This window comes from Podarcis cretensis (genome assembly GCF_951804945.1).
Source record: "Podarcis cretensis genome assembly, chromosome: 5".
NCBI lineage: Eukaryota > Metazoa > Chordata > Lepidosauria > Squamata > Lacertidae > Podarcis > Podarcis cretensis.
The window spans coordinates 59,232,183-59,238,182 of record NC_137174.1 but is presented as its reverse complement, the minus strand read 5'-3'; positions in this window follow the sequence as shown (position 1 = coordinate 59,238,182).

Genomic DNA, 6,000 nt, shown 5'->3' with positions numbered 1-6,000 from the left:
TCCCTTGATTTTCTTTGTTTTTGATGATGTCTTTTGGATTAATATACTCTACTGTATATGGGAGAGCAAGGCAGAATTTTAGCCCTTCAGAGTATGGAATTTTGGAAGTACTATACATTTTTTAAAAGCTACCTTCTTCACTATCTGAATCCAATCAAGTTAGGTAAAGAAGCCTCTGCAACCTATATCAAGGGTACCTGATCTGTGCATTTTATTTCTTTCCAGAGCGTTCTGCTCTCCTTCCCACCCACCCACCCACCCCCACCCACTTTCCCCCATACAACATTTTAATCACCAGCTGTGACGCATCTAACAACCTTCTTGTGGCTAATTGAAAAACGTTATCATTCAGTCCATCCCTTTTAAACCAGGGGAGATTTATCATGCTGAAACATTAACCCACGTACTGCTTTCATTTCAAGGGCTTTTCACAATGGTCCTTGCTCATTTTTCTGATTATCAAGGACGTTGGGGAGCTTTTCTTTCTCTCCCCCCCACCCCGGGTGAATGCATGGTGTTCCTGCCGCTGATAGTACAAACACCACTCACTCACTTAACAGCTGGGTGTCGTGGCAGCCACCATGACCACCTTTATAAAATAAAAATACAAATAAGAGCTTGCAAACTTATGAAGTGATGAAAGACTTTAAACATGAAACCCAAACCCAGGAAAAAGAATCTTCTAATCTAACAATTCCAGGGCTCTGAGAATGATCTCTGTAGCTAGGAATAGAAGCCCCAAGCTACAGAGTGCTACCTGACCCAAGGCCACTCCTACTACATTAAAAGGTTAGTATTGTACAGGTTTATATAAGTCTCGATTTTTCTCTTCCGGAGGTGGCGCGAAACGGCAATGGCGATCCTCTTCGCGCTGTGAAGAGGGGCCCCGCAGAAAAGGGTCATCCGCTACGGCAAAGAGGAGACCCACTAAGAAAAACCACAGGCAGAGTGAGCCTGTGGCCGTGGGACTCGGCGGGCACCAGAAGCCCCCCCAGAAACGAGGAAGGAACCCCGTAAGGGGCTCCGGAGCGTGGAAGGGGGAGCGGTGCTGTGAGTTCATCGCTCTTTCTGCGGGAGTGAAGCCGTGCGGCTGCTGCCGATGAGCGCCGACCTTTTTTCCTGGAACATCAGATTTCAAACTACAAACCCGTGAGTAGGGGATCTTAAAAATTTGGGACTAAAGTGACTGAAATTCGGCTAAAAGCGGGAGACGTAACCAGGAAGTCCGTCTCCTGACTGTGCTTAAAAGATCAAAGCAAAGACTTTGACAAGCTGGAAGCATTCAAAAAGGGCTGTAAAAAGCGTGGATTTTCGTGCAATAATTGAACTTTGTTTTTAATAATAATTGAAAAGAGACAATTTTGTTTTAATTTTGCTGGCTTTTGATTGGACCTTTCCTCTCCTTTGTGGATTTATAAACTGAGAAGCCCAAAGTCACGGACTGCCGGGGCAACAAAGAGCTGTCAAATTGCTGAAATGTTTTTAACTCTGAAAGTGCTACATTTGAGCGCTACAGTTTAGCTACAAACTGGGGAACTGTATCTTGCACATCTTCAAAGACTTTGTTTTAACATTGAGGAAGCTCTACAAACCAAAAGGAATTTGAAGGCTCTCTTTAAATCTGTTTTTAACTGCTGGGATTTTAATGGTGGAACAGTCCTTTCTTTCTGCTGAAGCACAAATGCACTCCCCCTAGAGGACTTTGGATTTATAATTTTCTGGGAACTGTATTTTGTTTTGACTTTTTGCTGCCTTGTTGTTTACTCTTTGGAACTGTCTTTCCCACGGGACTGTATACAATTTAACCTTGGCACGTAGTCAGGATTGGAATGAGTGGCACAGGGAAAGCAAGATTGGCTAAAACGAAAGCTAAACAACTAGTACAAACAACTTTGACTTCTCAGCCACGCAGATCTTCTGTCCCAGCTGTTCTAGTACAAGAAGAGGTAGTTGCGCAAACTGCATCAAAGGATATGGCATCTGGAGAATCTGAAACAGTTTTAAATCAAATTTTGGAACAACTGGCAATTTTAAATAAAAAGGCGGATGAGCATTCGTCCAAAATTGACCAAGCAACAGCCACTATTAGCAAACTGACTGATCAAGTTGCTCAACATACACAAGCAATTGGGAATATTCAGGAAGCAATTGTGGAAAACCGTAAATTGGCTGAGGAAGCCAATCAGAAAGCAGAGGCAGCCAATCAGAAAGTTGATGCATTAAAAGTGGAGGTAAAGCCCTTGCACAAACAGATCAAGGAACAGCAGGTCTACCTGGCTATGACGGAACTGAAGAATAGGGAAAATAATCTTAGGTTGAGAGCTATCCCAGAACTCGAACAGGAAGATCTGATTGGTTATCTGACATCAGAAATTACAAAGTTCTGGGGTATAGAAGAAGATAAGGACTTTAAAATTGTAACTGCTTTTAGATTGGGAAGAGTGGTGAGGAAGGACAGATCCAGAGACTGTCTGATCATCTTGAGATCTAAGCAAGAGAGAGATAAAATATTAGGCCTTCATTTTGGAAAATCACTTGTTATTCAAGGCATCAAGGCAGAAATTTACAAAGATATCCCGAAACAACTTTTGGACCTTAGAGATACTTATATAGAATTAACAAGACTACTGAGAAGCAACTCAATTCCCTTTAGGTGGGAGTTCCCTCAAGGACTATCCTTCAACTTCAAAGGAAAGAAAGTTAAAATCAAAACAGCAGAGGATCAATAAAAGTTTTTGAACGACCACGAAGAGGACCTACAGAAAGGAACAACAGGATCTTGGCCACCACCTCCACCTATACCTACACCTGTACCTACACCCTCGGGACCAGAGGACCAAAAGAAAGAGACGCCACCACAGGACTAACAGACTGATCCAGGATGTCTCTGCAGCTTCTTAGTTGGAATATAAATGGCGGAAATTCCCCAGAAAAAAGAAGAAGAATTTTTCATATATTGAAAAAAGAACAATTGGACATTATTTGCTTGCAGGAAACACATGTGACTAGGCTTCATAGAAAAGTGTTAATTAATAAAAGACTAGGCCAAGAATTTATTTCATCGGACAAAGTTAAGAAAAGAGGAGTGGTGATTTATGCAAAGGAGAGCCTGTCACCAAAACTCTTATTTAAAGACGAGCAAGGAAGAATTTTGGCAATTGAAATACAGGTCCAAGGAGAAAAGTTTTTAATATTAGGAATTTATGCGCCGAATGAGGGGAAATCAGAATTTTACAGGAAACTGCATGAGACAATTCTGGACTATACCAACATCATTATGATGGGAGATATGAATGGAGTGGTCTCTACAAATATGGATAAGTCACAAAATCAAAATTTAACAAATGATGGCAGACTACCTAAAACTTTCTTTGAACTAACTGACAATATGGATTTGATTGATATATGGAGGACAAAGAACCCCTTAGGCAGAGAAGGAACTTTCTTTTCTGAAGCCCACCTGTCATGGACAAGAATCGACCAAATATGGATAACTAGAGGACTGGCACCTAAGACTAGAAAAGTGGAAATCTGCCCAAAAACCTGCTCCGACCATAATGCTATGAAAGTGGAAATGAGACTTATTCCAACCGGTTCCTTCAGATGGAAAATGAATGACACCCTATTAAGAGATCAGGAGATTGTCAAGAAGGCCCAAAAAACTTTAAAAGACTATTTTGAAATAAATTTGAATACTACGGTGGAAAAAAGAATAATCTGGGACGCAAGTAAAGCAGTTATGAGAGGGTTTTTGATACAACAGAACACAATAAAGAAAAGACTTTGGAATGAAAAAAAGGATAAGATTTTAGGCAAGATAAGAGATGGTGAGAAAAAATTGAGATCAAAACCTAAATCACAGGAGGTTCTGAGAGAAATTAAATTTTACCAAGCACAATACGCTAAATTGATAAATCAAGAAGTTGAGTGGAAAATTAAACAGATGAAACAAAGATCATTTGAATCAGCGAATAAGTGTGGGAAACTGCTTGCATGGCAGTTGAAAAAGAGACAAAAATTGAACACGGTTATCAATTTAGAGATTGAAGGGAGGAATATCCAGAAACCAGAGGAAATTAGAAAGTGCTTCCAGAGATATTTCAAACAACTTTATATGCAAGGGCCGCAGGAAGAGACTGAGATAGATCATTTCCTAAAAATTTATGGACTACCAAAATTATCCCAGGAAAAGAGAACAATCCTAAATGATAAAATAACGCAACAAGAAATTGAGGGTGCCATTCAGAATATGCAACTAGGCAAATCTCCAGGACCTGATGGTCTTACCTCCAAGTATTACAAGACATTGAAAGATTTTTTGACACAACCACTAATGGAGGTCTGTAACCAGATCATGGAGGGGAAGAAGGCACCAGAATCGTGGAAAGAAGCTTTCATCACATTGATACCTAAAGTGGAATCTGAAAAGACTCAACTTAAGAACTACTGTCCCATCTCACTCCTAAATGTGGATTATAAAATCTTTGCGGATATTTTGGCAAGTAGATTTAAAAAAGTACTAAATGAAGTAATTCATAAAGATCAGGCAGGCTTTCTTCCAGGTAGACATTTGTTTGATAATACCAGGAACATTATAGACATTTTGGAACTTTTGCAAACTAATATTAACACAAAAGCAGTGTTAATTTTTATTGATGCGGAGAAGGCCTTTGACAACATTTCTTGGAGGTTTATGAAGAAAACCTGGAAGGGATGGGAGTGGGACGGGGGTTTGAAAATGGAATAGAGGCAATTTACTCAGAGCAAAAAGCTAAATTGATAGTTAACAATGTGGTGACAGAAGAGTTTAAAATTGAAAAAGGAACACGACAAGGTTGCCCCTTATCCCCTCTGTTATTTATTTCAGTCCTAGAGGTGCTTTTGAACATGATTAGGGAGGACCGGTTGGTGCAAGGAATACAGGTCGGAGTGAAACAGTATAAATTGAAAGCTTTTGCAGATGACTTGGTAATAACATTACAGGAGCCAGAATCTAGTACGAAAAGAGTTTTGGAACTGATATATGAGTTTGGTCGGGTGGCAGGATTCAAATTGAATAAGCAAAAAACTAAGGTTTTGGTAAAAAATCTGACATCTTTGGAAGCAGAAAGGTTTCAGAATGAGACAGAATTAAATGTGGTTAAAAAAGTGAAGTACCTAGGGGTTAATTTGATTGCTAAAAATTTGAATTTATTTAAAGATAATTATGAAAAATGTTGGTCAGAAATTAAAAAGGATTTAGAAATTTGGTCAAGATTGAAACTTTCCTTGCTGGGTCGAATTGCAGCTATAAAGATGAATGTATTGCCAAAGATGTTGTTTTTGTTTCAAACTCTACAGATTGTGGACAGAGTGGAATGTTTTGGAAAATGGCAGAAAGATATTTCTAAGTTTATCTGGCAGGGCAAAAAGCCCCGAATAAAATTTAAAATATTAACTGATGCAAAAGAAAGAGGGGGGGGGGTTGCCCTGCCAGATTTAAAGTTATATTATGAAGCTGCAGCTTTCTGCTGGATGAAAGATTGGCTACTTCTTGAGAACACTGATGTCCTAGATCTGGAAGGGTTTAACAATGCTTTTGGTTGGCATGCATACTTGTGGTACGACAAGGTAAAGATTCATAAAATGTTCAAAAACCATATTGTCAGAAAAGCAATATTTATTGTCTGGACAAAATATAAAGACTTACTAGAAAGTAAGACCCCGAGATGGCTATCACCAATGGAGGCTAAGGCCCGGAAAAGACTCAATATGGAGGCCCGCTGGCCGAAATATTGGGAAATAATAGAAAAGATTGGAGACAAATGGAGGTTGCAGAGCATGGAGAAATTAAAGAATAAGGTGCAAGATTGGTTACATTACGCTCAAATTCAAGAGGTTTTTATATTGGATAAAAAGATAGGATTCCAGGTGGAGAAGTCGAAATTAGAGACAGAACTGTTGGAACCAAAGACTAAGGTACTTTCGAGAATGTATAACTTGCTGCTTAAATGGAACACA